The following is a 21,355-nucleotide window of genomic DNA, read 5'->3' as shown; positions in this document are numbered from 1 at the left end:
CAACTGAGACCTGAATATTCTAGAGCATTTGACATTTCGGAAGGACAAGGAGAAAAAAATATGAGGTGAGGCTGCTCTATTAATAAAGGATGAGATCAGTACATTACTGCAAAATGAACTTGGTTCAGAGGATTAAAATGCAGAATCAGTTTGGGTGGAGATAAGAAGTAACAAAGGAAGAAGTCACTGATGGGAGTGGTTTAGAGGCCCCCCTGACAGTAACTACAATTTATAAATCAAGAAATAATAGGGTTTGTACGAAAGGTACCCCGTAATCCTGGAAGATATAAATCTATAATTTAGATTGAACTGATCAAAGTGGCAAAAGTAACCTAGAGGAGGAGTTCAGAGATTGCATTCGGGACAGTTTCTTGGAACAATATTTTGTGGAATCAATCAAGGAACAGGCTATTTTAGACCTGGCAATAAGACAGGTTTAATTATGACCTCATTGTAAAGGATAACAGTGACCATCATACAAAACAATTTCATATTTAGTTCAAGGGGGAGAAATTTGGATCAAAAGTAGTGTCTTGAACTTAAATAAAGGTATTATAAAAGTATGGGAAGAGTTGTCTAAAGTGGACTGAGAAATAGGTTAGAAGGTAAGAAATTAGAGAAGCAGTGGCAAACATTGAAAGAGATATTTCATAACTCAAGAAATTTACATTCCATGAAGAAAGACACTTCCTTTAATGCACCATGCGTGGCTAACTAAGTAAGTTAAGAATGGAATCACTTTGAAAGAAAATATGTACATTTCTGCAAAGATTAGTGGTAGCTCAGAAGATTGGAACAATTTTAGAAACAAGCAAATAACTACAAAAGTAATATAGGAAGGAATAGATGTGTAAGAGCAAGCTAGCAAAATTATATAAACAGGCGGTAAAAGCTTTTTGTCCTTTAGATGGTGAAACTGGGGAATTAATGAGAAACAAGGAATGGCAGAGACTCGAACAAGTATTTTGTGGAAGACGCAAAAAGCATCCCACGACTAACAAGAAATCAAGAGGCAAAGGTGAGGGAGGAACTTGAAACAAAAATGATCAGTAGAAAAAAGTACGAGGAAAACTAATGGGGCTAGAGGCTGATATGTCCCCTGGACCTGACAGCCAACATCCTTGGGTCCTAAAGGAAATGGCTGCAGAGGTAGAGGATGCATTGGTTGTAACCTTTGTAACCTTTCAAAATTCCCTCTATTCTGTAACGGTATAGAACACCACAAACATAACACCACTATTTATGAAAGGAGGTAGAGGAGAGCAGAAAACTGTGTGTAGCCAGTCTAACATCTGTTATTGGGAAATTGCTAGAATCCATTATTAAGGAGGTAGAAGCAGGACATTTAGAAATCACAATACAATTTGGCAGAGTGGACAAGTTTTGAGAAAGGGAAATACTGTTTGAGAACTTTAGAGTTGTTTGACTATGTAACATGCAGGGTAGATAAAGGGAACCCCATAGATGTAACGTACTTGGATTTCTAAAAGGCTATTGATAAGGTACCACACCAAATGTTACTGTACAAGATGAGATCATGGTGTTGGGCAGGACATATTAACACATTAGAGAATTGGTTAACTAACAGGAAACAAAGAGTCAAGATAAACGTTCTTTTTAAAATCATAACTAGAGGAGTGCTGTAGGGATCAGCCCTGCAGCCTCAACTATTTCCAATCTATATTAATGACTTGGATTAAGAAACTGACTGTATTGTGGCTAAATTAGCTAATGATACAAAGATATGAAGGACAGCATGCTGTAAAGAGGATAAGGAGAGTCTGAAAATCTACACAGACAGGTTAAGGGGGTAGACAAAAATTTCGTAAGTGAGGTAGAATGTGGGAAACTGAGGTTAGAACATAGAACAGTACAGCACAGAACAGGCCCTTCGGCCCACGATGTTGTGCCGACCTTCATCTGAAACCAAGATCAAGCTATCCCACTCCCTACCATCCTGGTGTGCTCCATGTGCCTATCCAATAACCGCTTAAATGTTCCTAAAGTGTCTGACTCCACTATCACTGCAGGCAGTCCATTCCACACCCCAACCACTCTCTGCGTGAAGAACCTACCTCTGATATCCTTCCTATATCTCCCACCATGAACCCTATAGTTATGCCCCCTTGTAATAGCTCCATCCACCCGAGGAAATAGTCTTTGAACGTTCACTCGATCTATCCCCTTCATCATTTTATAAACCTCTATTAAGTCTCCCCTCAATCTCCTCCGCTCCAGAGAGAACAGCCCCAGCTCCCTCAACCTTTCCTCATAAGACCGACACTCCAAACCAGGCAGCATCCTGGTAAATCTCCTCTGCACTCTCTCCAGCGCTTCCACATCCTTCTTATAGTGAGGTGACCAGAACTGCACGCAATATTCCAAATGCGGTCTCACCAAGGTCCTGTACAGTTGCAGCATAACCCCACGGCTCTTAAACTCCAACCCCCTGTTAATAAAAGCTAACACACTATATGCCTTCTTCACAGCTCTATCCACTTGAGTGGCAACCTTTAGAGATCTGTGGATATGGACCCCAAGATCTCTCTGTTCCTCCACAGTCTTCAGAACCCTACCTTTGACCCTGTAATCCACATTTAAATTTGTCCGACCAAAATGAATCACCTCACATTTATCAGGGTTAAACTCCATTTGCCATTTTTCAGCCCAGCTTTGCATCCTATCTATGTCTCTTTGCAGCCTACAACACCCCTCCACCTCATCCACTACTCCACCAATCTTGGTGTCATCAGCAAATTTACTGATCCATCCTTCAGCCCCCTCCTCTAAGTCATTAATAAAAATCACAAAGAGCAGAGGACCAAGCACCGATCCCTGCGGCACTCCGCTAGCAACCTGCCTCCAGTCTGAAAATTTTCCATCCACCACCACCCTCTGTCTTCGATCAGATAGCCAGTTACCTATCCAATCGGCCAACTTTCCCTCTATCCCACACCTCCTTACTTTCATCATAAGCCGACCATGGGGGACCTTATCAAACGCCTTACTAAAATCCATGTATATGACATCAACCGCCCTACCTTCATCAACACACCTAGTTACCTCCTCAAAAAATTCTATCAAATTTGTGAGGCACGATTTGCCCTTCACAAATCCGTGCTGACTATCCCGGATTAATCCGCATCTTTCTAAATGGTCGTAAATCCCATCCCTAAGGACCTTTTCCATCAATTTACCAACCACCGAAGTCAGACTAACCGGTCTATAATTACCAGGGTCATTTCTATTCCCTTTCTTAAACAGAGGAACAACATTTGCCACTCTCCAGTCCTCTGGCACCATCCCCGTGGACAGCGAGGACCCAAAGATCAAAGCCAAAGGCTCTGCAATCTCATCCCTCGCCTCCCAAAGAATCCTAGGATACATTTCATCAGGCCCAGGGGACTTATCGACCTTCAGTTTATTCAAAACTGCCAATACATCCTCCCTCCGAACATCTATTTCCTCCAGCCTATTAGCCTGTAACACCTTCTCTTCCTGAAAAACATGGCCCCTCTCCTTGGTGAACACTGAAGAAAAGTATTCATTCATCACCTCGCCTATCTCTACTGATTCCATACACAAGTTCCCACCACTGTCCTTGACCGGCCCTAACCTCACCCTGGTCATTCTTTTATTCCTCACATAAGAGTAAAAAGCCTTGGGGTTTTCCTTGATCCGACCCGCCAAGGACTTCTCGTGTCCCCTCCTAGCTCTCCTCAGCCCCTTTTTCAGCTCATTCCTTGCTAACTTGTAACCCTCAATCGAGCCATCTGAACCTTGTTTCCTCATCCCTACATAAGCTTCCCTCTTCCTTTTCACAAGACATTCCACCTCTTTTGTGAACCACGGTTCCCTCACTTGGCCATTTCCTCCCTGCCTGACAGGGACATACCTATCAAGGACACCCAGTATTTGTTCCTTGAAAAAGTTCCACTTTTCATCAGTGCCTTTCCCTGACAGTTTCTGTTCCCATCTTATGCCCCCTAATTCTTGCCTAATCGCATCATAATTACCTCTCCCCCAATTGTAAGCCTTGCCCTGCCGTCCGGCCCTATCCCTCTCCATTGCAATAACAAAAGACACCGAATTGTGGTCACTATCTCCAAAGTTCTCTCCCACAACCAAATCTAACACTTGGCCCGGTTCATTTCCCAGTACCAAATCCAATGTGGCCTCACCCCTTGTCGGCCTATCCACATATTGTGTCAGGAAACCCTCCTGCACACACTGCACAAAAAGTGCCCCATCCAAACTATTTGACCTACAAAGGTTCCAATCAATATTTGGAAAGTTAAAGTCCCCCATGACAACTACCCTGTGACCCCCACACGTATCCATAATCTGCTTAGCAATTTCTTCCTCCACATCTCTATTACTATTTGGGGGCCTATAGTAAACTCCTAACAACGTGACCGCTCCTTTCCTGTTTCTAACTGCAGCCCATATTACCTCAGTGTGCATATCCCCCTCAAAGTGCTTTTCCGCAGCCGTTAAACTATCCTTGATTAACAATGCTACTCCTCCACCTCTTTTACCAGCTTCCCTACACTTACTGAAACATCTATACCCCGGAACGTCCAACAACCATTCCTGTCCTTGTTCTACCCACGTCTCCGTAATGGCCACAACATCGTAGTCCCAAGTAGCAATCCATGCCCCAAGTTCATCCACCTTGTTCCGGATGCTCCTTGCATTGAAGTAGACACACTTCAACCCACCTTCCTGTCTACCGGTACCCACCCTTGACCTTGATACCTTCCCCAATACCTCACCACCCTCAACACTGACTTCCGGACTACAACTCCTTTTCCCACTCCCCTGACAAATTAGTTTAAATCTCTCTGAAGAGCCGTAGCAAATTTCCCTCCCAGGATATTGGTGCCCCTCTGGTTCAGGTGCACCCCGTCCTGTTTGTAGAGGTCCCACCTTCCCCAGAACGTGTTCCAATTATCCATGTATCTGAAACCCTCCCTCCTGCACCATCCCTGCAACCACATGTTTAAGTGCACTCTCTCCCTGTTCCTCAACTCGCTATCACGTGGCACCGGTAGCGTACCAGAGATGACCACATGTTTTGTCTTTGCTCTCAGCTTCCAGCCCAGCTCCCGAAATTCCTGTTTTAAATCCCCGTCCCCTCTCCTACCTATGTCGTTGGTACCAATGTGTACCACGACTTGTGACTGTTTCCCCTCCCCCTTAAGAATCCGGAAAACACGGTCCGAGACGTCACGGACCCTGGCATCCGGTAGGCAACAAACCATCCTCGAGTCTCTTTTGCTGCCACAGAACCTCCTATCTATCCCTCTAACTAACGAGTCCCCAATAACTATTGCCCTCCCGCTCTCCTCCTTACCCTCCTGAGCCACAGGGACGGACTCAGTGCCGGAGATCCTCTCACTGCGGCTCACCACTGGTATGTCGTCCCCCTCAACCGTATCCAAAGCGGAATACTTATTGCTAAGGGGAACGACCACAGGGGATCCCTGCACCGACTGCTTCTTCCCAGCCCCTCTCACCGTCACCCATCTATTTTCATTCCGCGGAGTAACTGTATCCCTGAAGCTTCTGTCTATGGCCATCTCTGCATCCCTAATGATCCTAAGTTCCTCCAACTCCAGCTCCAGTTCCCTTACACGGTTTTGGAGGAGCTGCAGATGGATGCACTTCTCACAGGTATAATCAGCAGGGACACTGACGTCGTCCCTCACCTCGAACATAGTGCAAGAGGAACATTGCACTGCCTTCACACCCATCCTCTCTAGATACCTTGCCAGTACCAGGTAGAAACAGCAAAAAATGAATTAACTCACCCCTGCTCTCCCTAAGCCCTGTGAGCCAAAGCCCTACAGCTTTCACTCTGCCTCCTGCTCACTCTGCTGCCCGCTAACGACGCTGCCCGCTCAAAAGTGCGGCCTACTTTTAAACCCTCCAAAAACCTTCCCAGACTCCTGCTGGGCCCACTTCCTGTTTTTAAAAAAAAACCTCCGATTTTTTTACACAAATTTAACTTAAAATAAATAAATAAATGTAGTGAACACACCAACTGCCTTCTCCTCAGCCTGGTCCTGTGGAACAATGAGGCTGAAAACTGCAAGTTAAGCACTTGTACACTTTGGCAGGATTTTGATTTGATCTGATGAACAGAACAGCAGAATATTATTTAAATGTGGATTGCTGAATGCTGCAGTATAGAAGGATTTGGCTGTCCTTGTATATGAATGGCCCGAATAGGGTACCCGGACGAGCGCTCAGATCCTGCGCAGACCGGCTGGAAGGTGTATTCGCCGACATCCTTAACCTCACCTTAAACCGATGAGGTCCCTGCCTGCTTCAAGACTACGACCATCATCCCTGTACCAAAGAAAAGCCAGCCAGCGTGCCTTAATGATTATTGCCCGGTGACTCTGACATCCATAATTATGAAGTACTTTGAAAGGTTAGTCATGGCACGTGTCAACTCTGGTCTCCCAGATTGCCTGGATTTGCTGCAGTTCGCCTATCGCCGGAACAGGTCCACAACAGATGTAATCTCCCTGGCCCTACATTCAACCCTGGAACACCTAGACAACAAAGACACGTATGTCAGACTCATATTTATTGACCACAGCTCAATCTTCAACACCATTATCCCTACAAAACTGATCTCCAAACTCCATGGCCTGGGCTCAGCTGCTCGCTCTGTGACTGGATCCTAGACTTCCTAACCCACAGACCATAATCAGTAAGGATAGGCAACAACATCTCCTCCACAATTATCCTCAACACCAATGCCCCACAAGGCTGTGTCCTCAGCCCCTTACTATACTTCTTATACACTTATGACTATATGGCCAAATTCCCCTCCAAGTCCATTTTCAAGTTTGCTGATGACACCACTGTAGTGGGTCAGATTTCAAACAATGATGAGACAGAGTACGGAAAGAGATAGAGAATCTGGTGAACTGGTGCGACAATAATCTCTCCCTCAATGTCAGTAAAATGAAGGAGATTGTCATTGACTTCAGGAAGCATGGTAGAGGACATGACCTTGTCTATAATCAATGGGGACGTGAAAATGGTCAAGAGCTTCAAGATTCTAGGTGTCCAGATCACCAACCTGTCCTGGTCCCTCCACGCCGATGCTATAGTTGAGAAAGTCCACCAACGCCTCTACTTTCTCAGAAGGCTAAGGAAATTTGGCATGTCTGCTAAAATTCTCACCAACAGATGCACCACAGATGGCGTCCTTTCCGGATGTATCATAGCTGGGGAGGTCTCCTGCTCTGACCAAGACCACAAGAAACTACAAAGGGTTGTGAACGTAGCCCTGTCCATCACGCAAACCTGCCTCCCATCCATTGACTCAGTCTACACTTCCTGCTGCCTCGGGAAAGGAACCAGCATAATCGAGGACCCTACACACCCTGGACATACTCTTTTCCACCTTCTTCCGTCGGAAAAAAGATACAAAAGTCCGAGATCATGTACCAACCAACTCAAGAACAGCTTCTTCCCTGCTGCCATACAAGTTGATCTTTCTCTACACCCTAGCAATGACTGTAACACTATATTCTGGACCCTATCCTTTCCTTCTCCCCTATATACTCCATGAACAGTACGCTTTGTCTGTGTAGCATGCAAGAAACAATACTTTTCATTGTATACCAATACATGTGACAATAATAAAACAAATCAAAAAAGACACCAGGCAGGTACATCAAGTAAGTAGGGAGGCAAACGGAATGTTGGTCTTTATTGCAAGGAGGTTCGAGTATCAAAGTACGGAAGTCTTACTGCAACTGGTAAAACTGCACCTGGAGTACTGAGGTCAGCTTTGGTCTCCATATAACTCATTTTGGAAGCAGTTCAGAGAAGGCTTGCTGGGCAAGTTTAGAAAAATGAGGGGTGATCTTCTTAAAACATGAAAGATTCTGAGAGGGCTCAACAGGGTAGATGATGCGAGCTGTTTCTTCTTGGGGAAATCTAGAACTAGGGGGTAAAGTTTCAAACGAAGGAACCTCTCATTTAAGACAGAGATGAAGAGGAATTTCTTCTCTCAGGTGATCATTAGTCTTTGGAATTCAGTTTCACAGAGAGCAGTGGAGGCTGGGTCATTGAATACATTTCAGGCTGCGTTGGACAGATTTTTGAACAACAAGATTTAAAAGAACAGGCAAAGTGGAGCTGAGGCCACAGTCCAATCAGTCATGATCTTATCGAATAGCAAAGCAGGCTTGGTGGACCAAATGGCGTACCCCTGTTCCCATATCTTATGATCTTGTAACGCAAGCAGATCAAGCAAATTAACATAAAAAATATGATGGAAAAAATAATTCTGGTTTTACATTTAGAATTACTGGAAGTATTTTAGACTTATTTCAAACTGCATACAGGGTCGGAACCCCTCTTTCCAACCTTAATCAGACAAAAAAAAAGCACACTTTACCTTCCTTTGATTTTTCAGGGCAAACCTGTACAGACCGAGTCAGTGCAGGAAACCTCAGAGACAGTTTTAGAGAGATTCCACGCAGAAACTACAATCTATTTTTAAATGATAGTGGCAGCCATATTATGTATTTAATGAGTTAGGTGTCCCAAAGCTTATTTAGTTTGTACGAGGGTTATGTGGGTAAGGTAAGTGGGTAAGGGGTTAAGTGTGACAGCAGGTTGGGAAGGATTATCAGTTTGGGTCAGGTGGAGGTGCGGGGGGGTGAAGAGAAAGAGAGTCAGGTGGTGCGGTTGGGTTAGGTCATGCCAGCTTAGTGATAAATAGACAATCCTATGGCCCAGATCTTCCAATCTCTGGATGGTCGCAGACTGGATGAACCCCTGAAGAAACACTACAGGACTCCTCAGAAATCCCGATGCAAGGAATAAGCACAAAATATTTTTTTTGAATCTTTATTACACAACTGTGAGTGTACCTGGCACATTTTTATCTCTTGTAAAGGAAATATAGAAACATAGAAACTAGAAGCAGGGGGAGGCCATTCAGCTCTTCAAGCCTGCTCCGCCATTCATTTTTATCATGGCTGATCATCAAATTCCATATCTTGATCCCCCCTTCCCCCATAAGGCGGCCAATTTTGCACAGATGTACATTAAAATCACTACAACTTTAGTTATTCGAAGTCCAAATCCTACATGAAAAATGTGCCTTTTTTGCAAACTCATACAGTTTTTTTAAAAAGAGGTTTTGACCTGATCTCTTTATAGTGGTTGGGTCACCTCTTTAAGACTCAGGTAGCTACTGAACTAGTTTAGCCTTATATATCAATTAATTTTAAGTGTAGTTTCACTTGGTTAGTACTATCCTCACCTTGAATCACTGCAGTCACTGTGGTGTGGGTACATTCACAGTGCTATTGGGGAGGGAGTTCCCAGATTTTGACCCAGCGACAGTGAAGGAACAATGATATATTTCCAAGTCAGGATGGTGAGTGACTTGGAGGGGAACAAGCTGCTCTGTCCTGGATGGTATCAAGCTTCGAATGTTGCTGGAGCTGCCCTCATCAGACAAGTGGAGATATTCTATGACACTCTTCACTTGTGCATTATAGAAGGAATTTGAGGAGTCGGGAAGCAAATTATTGGTTGCAGAATTTCTCGTCTCTGACCAACTCTTGTAGTCATAGTATTTATATGGCTAGTCCAGTTCATTTTCTGGTCAGTGGTGACCCCAAGATGTTGATAGTTTGGGATTCAGCGATGGTAATACCATTGAATGTCAAAAAGCGATGGATAGATTCTCTCTTGCTAGAGATTGTCATTGCCTGGCACTTGTGTGTGCAACTGTTGCTCAAAAGTTCAACCCACTCCAGTACTTGAGTTTGTAATTTATGTAATTTAGTGTGACATTTTACTGAGTGCTTATTGTCAGAGATGCAATTTTATATAGAATATTAAACCTAGATCCAGTTCCTAAGGTAAACATAAAATATGTTGTTACACGATTTGAAAAATAGCAGTTGTCCTGGTAGGGTTACACAAGGGTGGTATTTATGCTTCAAACAACACTATCAAAACAAAAACAGATTCGTCAGTCAGTTGTTTTATTGGAAATATCTTGCTATGTGCATATTGGCTTTTGCATTTTATTTACAAGAATGACTAAATTTCAAAATAGGCCATTAAATGTAAACACTTAGAATTTCTGTGAGGGTTCTCCTGAACTCCCACCGTAATTTTGTTGAGAGTTTGGGAGAAATCTTTCATTTCTCCACGACTTCAGTTAACCTTCCAACAAAGACTTCCACAGGAATTCTACATTTATGTTTTGGTTGCTCCAAACAGATGATGAGGTGTACCCTACATTTTTATTTGCAAAAATGCTTTCAATATATTCATTCTCTGAGTGTGGGCACCGCTGGCAAGGCTAATGTTTATTTCCAATCCTGAGTTGTCCCAAGGCTGCTTTTGATACAACTGTGTGACTGTGAGAGGAATTCAGGCTTCCTTAAACATAATTGAACCAGTTTGGTTTTGATGGCAATCTAACAGCTTCAAAGTCAATTTACTGAAGCCAGCTGTTCATTCACAGGTTTGTTTAAAAAAAATGAATTCTCAAACTGTCCCAGTGGGATGTAAACTCCTATTTTTGGGTGGTCACTCATCAACTTTATCAAGGGAATTAACTTAATATCTTCACTCAAACAGATCTCAAAAGTTCTTGCGGTTTAGAAATCCACTTGCAATGGGAAAATAATTATAATTCATCAATGAATTTCGACAGAAAAACATTCTAATGCTGAATTATGTATCATTTGTCTATAAAGTCCTAAAGTTAGAGATCATTTTAATAAATATTTTTCTTCTGGAAGTAAAATATGCAAGCAGACTTGCAAGAAATTTCACAACTTAAGCAGAAGCATCGCTTTACATCAGTTGCACAAATGAACCACCAAATACAAGATATAAAAAGAGTAGCATTGGATCCCAAGTCATGTGAATTATCTAATAAAAACAAGCTTTTTGTTATTGTTGCACATCCACCTGCATTGAAGAAAAGCAGTAGAATTAGCAAAAGCTACATGCAGATTAGTGAGCGGCCAGAAGAGTGTGCCAACATCTCCCAGATCACAGTTTGCCATATTTATTTTAACTGAAATGTTTTTTCTTGTGTACAACCATCACCCTCAGACGTCGGGAGTTATCTTTCTTAATAATCAGCTATGTTCGACAATGGTAGTGACAAAGCTATATTCTCAACTTGCAATTTAATTGAAAATACAGCACACAATGAACAGTGCAAGTGTCCAGAATATTAAATCTGTTCACAATATGATGAAAGATTAATGAAAACACTTATGTAAAAGAATCATATCTGGCCATAATAATTATGGATTTAATTCTCTGCCAAATTACTCACATTCAATTTTAAAAACAATTTTTAGGATATAAAACATATAGCCTTTGTACCAAAACAAGCAAATTCTATGATGAAAGCGTCTCTCTTAACTGCAGTTGATATATGCACAGTAGTAGAATGTGAAATATCTCAGCACGCCAATGAATTCAGTTCAATTCACAGCTGCAGCATTTCTACTTCCAGTCATCTGCTTCATTAATTAGCAGCAATGAACGAAATGCCATAGCTCTCAGAGAATTGTGAACCTATGCACTCCTAAATGTACTATGTAGTCAATGACCAAAGGCCATAATTAGTAGCTGGATAACATCCAGATTTTTGGATGGGAGTGGGGAGGGGAAAGGATGGGAAGAGTAGATGGGATAGTAGCTATTTTATTGATCAGTTATGCCATTTCACCTTTTAAGGCCTTGATTTGAACCATCCTGGAATCAATAATATGAAATCGTCTACGTCTATTCAATTTGAGTGACCTTAACTTGTTAGCGCCACTGCCAAACTAACCAACAAGATGGAATCTATTTGGTTAGAATTAAGATAATAACAAAGGTACTATTAAGCTACTGGGTATTCTATAGGCCATCAATTGGTGGGAAAGATATACAGGAGCAAATTTGCAAGGAAACACAGAGAGGTTCAAGAACTACAGAGTAGCGACACTAAAGGACTTCAATTATAGTGCAAATGGCTGTGAGGGAGAAGAGTTTCTGAAATGCGTTCAGTAGAATTTTTGTGATGTGTGAGGAAAGAGGCATTGCTGGGGAAGGAGGCGGATCAAGTGTCAGGAAGAGAACATTTCGGGACCAGCAATCACAATATCACAAGGTTTGCATTTGCAATGGAAAAGGACAGAGTCAATTGGCAGTAAAAATGGTAAATTAGAGGAGGGTCAATTTCAATGGATTAAATACAAACACCTGCTGGGTAAATGAGAATGAAAAATTGTCAGGCAAAATGCAATAACTAATGGCTATCTTTAAAACAGAGATGGTTTGCTTGAGGTACATTTCCACGAGGCGGAGAAGTTGGACAAAATCAGAGCTTCATGGATGACATGAGAGCAAGATGAAGCAGAAAAATTTTGTACAAGGCAGCTATCTGGTTGATAATATGAGAGCCAAGCTAATATTGATAGTTGATATTTCAGAGAGAATGTGAAGGAGGAAATAAAAGAAGGAAAGGCGGACTTGCAATGAAACACACCGTACCTAGGCACAGGACCCCACCAATAGGGGGGCTCCGTGCTGGACAGCAGCTGTGGGGGCACCAGTCAAAGCCTAATTGCTCTCCATTTATTGATAAACTCAAAATGAGCCTAATAGCAGGCAATGCAGAGCAGCATCATACTCTGATTGGTCGAGTCCAAGAGTGCGGGGCTCGATTAGTCACATTTTACTCAATCCCCAATTAAAATTCTGGGGCTTGGATCACGGTATGTACTGGAACAGATGGGAAGGTGTGGATGTTGCAGCTTCCCAGCGAGATTTCAGAAGGGCAATTCCAGCAACCCAGATGGCAAAAAGGTGCAGACCGTTCATTGCTAATGCTGTCCCCGGTTTCCATGCCTCTGTCCTGCCTGATCCAGGTGGCTCTGGTCCCTCCTGCGCCACCGTGTCTCTCTGATTCACCGAGCCAGGATGGTCATGAGTGCCCAGCTTCAGCCCAGCCCCAACTCCCAGCCTAGCATGGCCAAGTGGGATGACAAGAGCCTTGATGATTTCTTTGCCAAAAGAGACAAGAAGAAAGACAAAACCAAAATGGCCAAGGTAGCGCCTCCCACTGGCTGGCCAAAGTTGCTGTGTCAACTGAGGCCCCTGCCCTCGCCCTGGCTCTGGACACATTCCCATCCACCACCACTGCCACTGTCTCCCTCATGACAGTAGCTGCACCGGTATTGGTTCCCAGAATAGCCATGGAAGGAGTGGGTGGCGAAGAGCAAGTGTCAGGATCCCCAACAGGATCAGGTCAGGGAGGATGAAGAATGGAAGTAGATTGATTTCAGCAAAAGGAATTTAACCTGGAGCGGTCCATTGAACAGAGAGTTGAGGCTGGGCTGAAGTGGAACACTCAGTGCCATCCCTTTTCGGTGACTCAGGGGTTCAGGGCAGTGTAAGAGGGCCCAGGAACTGGCCAAAGTTGATTACAGTGGCTTGAGAAAACATCAATTACAAATTAGTGATGAAAGAGAAGAAGACAATGAGAAGAATTAAAGAAGATCAAGGTGAAGATGGTGGAGATGGTGGAGAATATCTTGTTTAGGGAAGGTGACAAGATAGTCGGGCCCTGGAAAAAGATAACTCCAGCACCAGTCGTTGCAGTTACAGGAACCCCAGAATCAAAGCCATCTGGCATTTATCGACCTCCTGCAGCCAGATCGGGTAATGTGAGAAGAACATTATCACAAGGACCACCAGAGATTTACAATGATGCACAATTGCCATTCCTACAAGCTTCTGCAAAACATGTAGAAATCAGGAAAGATAAAGAAATGGAAAAGACCTTTGAGATAGTGAAATACAAAAACAGAGACCGTTCAGCTAGAAATTGGCAACCAGTTTGCTCTTGGGGAGCAGTAAATGTTGGTGCATATTTTAGACTGGGGCTCTGTATTCCATCCCTAGTAACTAATCTACATAGAACTAATCTGTCTTCACCCCACAATACCAGAAAGAATTTTAATTGATCTGGTCTAGACTGTGTGTACAAATAAGGCATCTATAACACATCATAGGTATTTGCAAGCTTGAAGCACAATATGGGTGCTGTCATCCAATATGGGCTGGAACTGATAGAAGGTTTTAATGAAATCACAGCCATTTTTGGAGCGACGTTTTTAGATAAAAATTAAAAATACAACCAGTAAGTGGTCTTTTTATTTATAGTCCTGCTTCCTATTTGAATGTTGAGCCTCTCAAGCTCCCAGACTAGCTTTTGTCTACTTTATCAACCAATGCTGGTCTATGAAGGAAGGGGTGAGCAGGATCCCAGTCAGAGAAGGCAGAGACCGAGGCAACCTCTTCATCCCACCAGATAAGACTTGATTTTAAATTTACCATCTAATTTGTTCCGAGTTTTCCTCACCTTTTGCTTCCTAATGCTATTTATAAATAAACAGTGGGCTGTAAAAGTAAAGTTTATTTATTAGTCACAAGTAGAGTTACATTCACGCTGTAATGAAGTTACTGTGAAAATCCCCTAGTCGCCACGCTCCAGCACCTGTTCCGGTACACTGAGGGAGAATTTAACATGGCCAATGCACCTGACCTGCACATCTTTGGACTGTGGGAGGAAACCTGAGCACCCGGAGGAAACCCACACAGACACAGAGAGAATGTGCAAACTCCGCACAGACAGCGGCCCAACGGGAATTGAACCCAGGTCCCTGGCACTGAGGCAGAAGTGTTAACCACTGTGCCACCCTTACACTGTGCGGATACAAAGCGCTTGGACCCAATCATTTTAAATAATATGTCTTTGCACAACTAGACTCTCTTCCATCAAAAAACCTCCTTCTAAAAATTAAGGTTACTTTTACTATTACTTTAGGAAAGAATATTTAAATAATTATATTTAAAGTACGAAACAACAGAATTTGAGTTTAGAGATTTCACATTTTAACACAATACAAAATGGATTTTAACTGTTTTCAAAATCCTGATTTTTTTAACACATTATATTGTAGCTTGCCTGAATTTACACGAGTGAGCAGGTGTTACTTTTTAGGAAGCTTTTCGAACTACTTATAAATGTATACATTGTCACATTTAGCAATATTAATTGGAAGTGTTAAATACTGATCTGAGTAGACAGTAGAACTTTGGCTAAGTGACCAATAACTATTTAGCATTCAAAATGCAGACATCACCGAGGGCGGGGTGTGATGTCACCGAGGGCGGGGTGTGATGTCACCGAGGGTGGGGTGTGAGAAGAAAGAGAAGCAAAAAGAGAAAATGAGGAACGACTGGCTGCTAACATAAAGGACATGTTATGTTTTCAATATGCACAAAATTGGAAAAGGGGGAATAGGAGTGTTGGGGCTGATTATAAACCAAAAAAGTCATTTCTACATGGAGGTAGAAGGCTTGGCTGAGGTACTAAATGAATAACAACATGAGCACTTTGCAACTGTTTTTACCAAAGAAGAAGGTGGTGTCAGAATCATAGTGAATGAGGAGATAGTTGAGATGCTGCATTGGCTTAAAATAGGCAATATTAGAAAAGCTGTCGAGAATTAAAGTTGATAAATCATTAGGGCCATATGGGATGCATCAGGAATACTGAAAGAAATAAAGATGGAAATTGTGAAGACACCGGTTATAATTTATATTTCTTTAGATACAGGCACGGTAACAGAGGATTGGATAATTACAAATTATGTTCAAAAAAAGGGTGCAAAGGATAAATCCAGCAACTACAGACCAGTCAGTTTAATCCAAGTGGTAGGAAAGCTTTTAGATGCAATAAGCTAGGACAACATTAACAGGCACTGGAAAGGCTTAGGGTGCTTCAGGAGGTGAATCACTCACCAAAGAATATTCAGTCTCTGACCTAATCTTGTAGTCACTGTATTATGTACTATATACACAGTTTATTTTTTTAAACAGGTCCTTGGTAAGCAGCTAGGAAAGATGACCAACATCTTTGTCAAAATGGTGAGTTTTAAGAAATAATTTAACAGTGAAGAGGGGGGGATTGGGCACATTAGAGCAAGTGTTCTAGAAAAGTAGCAAAGGACATGGCCAGGACCAACAAAACTGAAGGGAAGACAGCTGAGAGATTGCACAAAGTAGAATCGGGTTAATTCCATGAAAGGAATTAAGGATGATAATTTAATATTCAACTTGTTTGGAAACAGGGAGCGAGTACAGATTAGATGAAATGGAGGTGAGAGAAATTTATGACAGGACATGTGTTTTGAACATACTGGAGTTTATGAAGGGAGAAGAATGTTAAAGAAATCAAATCCAGAGGTGCCAAACGCATAATTAAGGATTTCATTTAGGAGTAGAGAGAAGCAGAGCTAGATGATTTAACTGGCGTAGTAAGGAATAAGATGCAAGTTGTGAAACTGAACTCTGGGTCAAACAGAATGTCAATTTAGCCCAAGTGTGTGGCTGGGGAAGGGAATGGGATCAGCGGAAAAGGAGCAAAGTTGGTGGTGGGTCTTCAGTCCTCCTCATGTTCTGTTGGAGGATCCACAATTCATCCTGGCCCAGAATCTCAAAGCTGTGGAAGTCCTGATCCGCATCATATTTTGTTTCCTCCCACCAACATCAGATTTCCAAAATCTAAATTGAAGGCTGCCACCTCTTACTCATTTCACTTCACCTTGGTTTCTCAATTTTAAAAGCTTGTAAGCATGGTTGATGTCAGTCTATCACCCAATTCGAATGAAGATTATTGCTAAAAATATCTACGCACTTCCATTAAATGCTATGCAGATATTTCATTCAATAGCAAGATATAGCCAACATTTGTTAAGACTTTTCTAAATAGATTTCAACACAAGTCTAGAGCGCAGACTGTTGTTTTGTTGTGCAGTTATTTTACCTTCACTTTGCATTTGCAGTACTATAGAGCACCAACATGTGATTCCTGACATTATCTGAATCTAGCTGAGTACAGAGCCTACTGGCTTGTTTCATCTGAATGGAACTAACAGACCAGAAACAGACAAGCAGTTTCCTGAGACACTATTGTTAGAGGCTGTGCAGCTACCACCCCACTGATTACTACTACAGTCACTTTGCATTAATATTTAACAAGTGGGTAAGAGGCAAAAAAATCACTGACTAATCCTCAGAATCTCTCTTTTGTGAAGCTATTTATTCTAGTTCAATTCACTGGAGCTAGCATTTCAATAGGGTACACATGCACATCCCATCAGATTGTTATTGAACTGGATCTGTTCTTTCCCAATTGTCTGCATCTCTAAGATAAGACAAATATTCTTATTTTAAGAACAGAAATATGATGCTTTTTCAGAACTCCAAACTAAAGATCGTTAGTTATGAATAAATAACTCCGCTGTATGCTCCTGTTGAGATCATAGGTACTGCAGTCTATCAAAGCCACCAGCAGGTGATTCAAACAACACATCAGAGAAGGCCCTCTGATAGCTCTCTCACCCTGTGACATTTACACCTGCAACCGAAGATTCCTGCTGATACTCACTGGTCCAAGTGTCAATTTGAAGTTAAAAGATTAATTTCAAAAGCCATTTTCATTTCATGGCTGCCACTTATATCCCGGTTGGTAAGCACACTGATCATCTCCCACCTCCTCTGAATGAGCACTGCTGAATGCCTCAAAAAATTATGCGCTTTTAAAGCAACTGTAATAACTGATTTAATAGAATTCACATTGTAATGAATTGTTTTCCCCAAAGCGAATTTAATACGAATATAATGAACTGAAACCAATGATTCCACAATACTGAGTTCAAATTTAAAAGCTTTAAATATGCACACGAGGTTTCCATTTCACATCCAAAAAAGTTCTCTATTTATCAGTTTCAATTTCAAGATTACCAATTTGGAGTTGTTCTCATGTGCCTATCAGGAACCAGGATAACACAGATGGAATCATCATCAATGCAGCTTTACAGGGTGGTTTGTGTCATCACATAGTGTGAGAAAATCAGAAGGCGAAGCTGGCCAACAATCAGTTAATTCATGGTTTTCAGAAGGAGCAATGCACTAACCCTCTTGAGGCTTCCAGCAACGTTTCTATCTCAATATCAAGACCACCACCATGGCCTTCTTCAAAAAACATTTTTTTACATCAGTGTTCTTCTTTCTTCACCTGAGTCCATGACTTCTGTAGTATAGTTATAACATCACTGCCTACCCTCCGATATCTCATTCATTTTCAGATGATAGTCAGAGAAACAAGTGTTACATACGGTGTGAATCCAAAGCTAGCAGTAAAAACCCAATCTCATCCAGTGCATCAATGCATTTATTTACAGGAGGTATCATTGGTAGTAATCAAGAGTGGTAGTCTAGCTGGATTTTCTCTCTCCCAGTATCCAAGATGAGGGGGAGGGCCTGCAGTCGGTGCAGGTTGTGGATCCAAAGAGGGGTTGGGTTGATGGGCGAATAGGGCCTGGAGAGGAGGGCTGATTGGCAGAAAATGCTAAGAAGATTGCCAGCTCTTCTGAATTGGCTGGGAGTCGACTGGAATCAGCATCACTATTGAACACAATCTGCCTTTTGTGAATCATGCTTGCTCTTTCTAATCAACTCAAATTTATTTAAATACTCGGTTATTCTCTGTCTTTAATTTTAGATTCCAATAACTTCCCCACAACATATTTTAGACTACTAGGTCTATAATTAATTTGTTTCTCACTCTGATCTTTCTTAAATAATGGAGTTTTATATGGGAATTATGAACAAGAAAGTACAAATCATCAATGATGGAAAACAAGCTTTATGGTACAATATCTTAGTTTATTAAAATCACCAGCATTAATGCTGAGGGCAGAATGAAATCAATTGGTGGGATGCAAAGAGAATGCTGGTAATAGAAACTGATTACCCTACTATGGATAGGTTACTAGAAAGGTAACTTCCGAAACAATACAAAGTTCATTTACCAGTGAAATTTCTAGCATGGTTACGATCAACAATATGCAAAAATAGAAGGCAGATGATCTTCTCCTTAAAACAAACCAAAAAGCCACATGTATTAAATGATTTCTCCTAAAGCATTTTAAACACAAGAAATAGGAACAATAGTAGCCCACACAGCTCATCGAGCCTACTCTGCCATTCAATACATTCTGAGCTGATCTTGGCCTTCAACTCCATTTTCATGATCATATCCCTTAATTCCGAGGCACCAAAATCTGTCTATTCCAGCCCTAAATCAACGACAGACTATCCGCAATCCTCTGAGGTAGAGAATTCCATAAGATTCAAAACCTTTTGAGTGAAGTAATTGCTCATCTCAGTCCTAAATGATTTGACCCTTAACTTGAGATTTAGTTCATTAAAATCATCAGTGTTCTAGTGCTGAGAGCAGAGTACCCCGCGTTTCAGATTCCCAACCAGCAAAAACAATCTTTCAGCATCTACCCTATCAAGTCTCTTTAGAACATTGAAGGTTTCAATGAGATTGGAGTTCAGGAAACAGAGAGGCAAAGAGTACAAGTAGAAACTGAAACTGCACACTATACTCCAGATGCAGTTGCATCAAAATCCTGTACAACTGTAGCAATATTTCTTTATTCTTATTTTCCAATCCTCTTGCAATAAAGACGAACATACAATTTGCCTTCCTCATTGCTTGCTGCATCTGCATGTTAACTTCCTGTGTTCCTTGTATAAGCACACCAATTCTCTTTGAACACGAACACTTTACAACTTTCTCGCATTTTAAAAAATATCCTGTTTTTATTCTTACGACCAACATGAATAACTTCACACTTCCCTACACATACTGTTGCATTTATAACATTAAATCAACAATCTGCCATATTATCCAGGCATGATAGGCGTTTCTGAATTTCTTTTACAAAACCACGATTTGCCTAGGAATAACTACAAATAGGCTTTTGGTTTTGAACTTCTACATTTAGTACACAGCTTCCACTTTGCATCAAGTTAACTTAAGATGGCAGAGGTGGAGGCACTGTCAAACGTACATCAAACCACATTGTTTTATGGGATATGCAGCACAAACACCTTCATAAGTCTTAATGAATCAAAGTTTTAAAAATAAAGAGATGCAAAGTTGCACATAAACTGAGGTGCATATTAACATTTTTTGCTACTCAAGGCAGTTTCGCACAAACATGTCCTGTAACAAAAGAGAGATTTCCGTAATTATTTAATAAAGCTCCTTCCAAGGAACAGTGTGTGTCTAGCGCTCCAAACACCCATAGCAGACAGCAAGTCATCAGTATCATTATGGTAAAACTGCAGTTTGTTCATACATTTTTCAATTCAGCATATTGTATTCACTGCTCACAATGCAATCTGCTCTATATTGGACAGACTAAACATAGACTGGATGATCACTTTGCTGAACAACTAATGGCATTAACTCTACAAGCATAACAATGAGTTTCTGATCACTTGTTAGTTTAATTATCTGTCCTACTCTCACTATGATCGACTCCTCTGTTCTCTATTCCAATGAGCCACAATGAAAATGCAAAATACAGTGCTTCATCTTTCAATTGGACCCCTTTAAATTCAACAATTTTGGATCATAACCTCTGCCTCCATTTTCTCAGAAAGAAGTTGCTCAATTGTTTTGTTGCATTTCAAGAGCCATCTTTTGTTTCTCTATTTGTCCCATTATCTCCCACCGCCCCACTTGTATCTTTTGCCCTCATGCCTTTTGTCATTTAATTAGTCCTGCCTTCCACCTTAGCACAGAACTTACCTTTTGATTTTTTTTCTTTACCCACCCATCTCACCCCTTTTCCTCATTTTGTAACTGCTTTATAAATTGTTATCTTTGAATTTAGGTTCAAGTAATTAGCAAATACGAATTGGTTGAAAAGTCATCGAACCAAAATGTTAACTTCACAAATGCAGCCTCACCTGATGAGCATGGCCAGCATTTCCGATTTCAGTAAAGATATGTTGACGATAAAACCAGGCCAGCCAGATAGTGAGACCCAACAATTAAGCTTCAGCATGCTAATCTAGATACAATATATTTTAAAATCATGACCACAGACTAAAAATGGGAAGCAGGGCAGAGATGGCAGTAAAGTAATAATTTCACTGGTTTAGCAATCTCGAGGCCCAGAGGACACTGGTTCAAATTCCACCATGGCAGCTGGTGGAATTTACATTTAATTGTAAGCTAGTCTAGTCACCATGAAACTACCATCAATGGTCATATAAATCCATCCAGTTTACTAATGTCCTTCAGGAATGGTGAAGGAGGCTAGTAGCCATACTAATAATCATACTCACTGAAAAGGTTAATAATCACACAAGTTTAAAAATCATTTAAACTGCAATCTGCTAAATTCAGTCATAC

General features: G+C 41.5%; 1 protein-coding gene and 1 pseudogene across 3 annotated transcripts in view; one reads left to right on the top strand and one right to left on the bottom strand.

The window, feature by feature from the left end:
• Positions 1 to 21,355, bottom strand: part of atp10d (ATPase phospholipid transporting 10D) — a 209,861-nt gene that overhangs the window by 129,519 nt on the left and 58,987 nt on the right. The window lies entirely within an intron of this gene.
• On the top strand, positions 12,988 to 13,926 carry LOC144509260 (protein CDV3 homolog A pseudogene; annotated as a pseudogene).

The sequence above is a fragment of the Mustelus asterias genome, chromosome 1 (assembly GCF_964213995.1).
Source record: "Mustelus asterias chromosome 1, sMusAst1.hap1.1, whole genome shotgun sequence".
Taxonomy (NCBI): Eukaryota; Metazoa; Chordata; class Chondrichthyes; order Carcharhiniformes; family Triakidae; genus Mustelus; species Mustelus asterias.
Note: the sequence above shows the minus strand (reverse complement) of the source record. Positions and strands in the feature narration are given on the sequence as shown.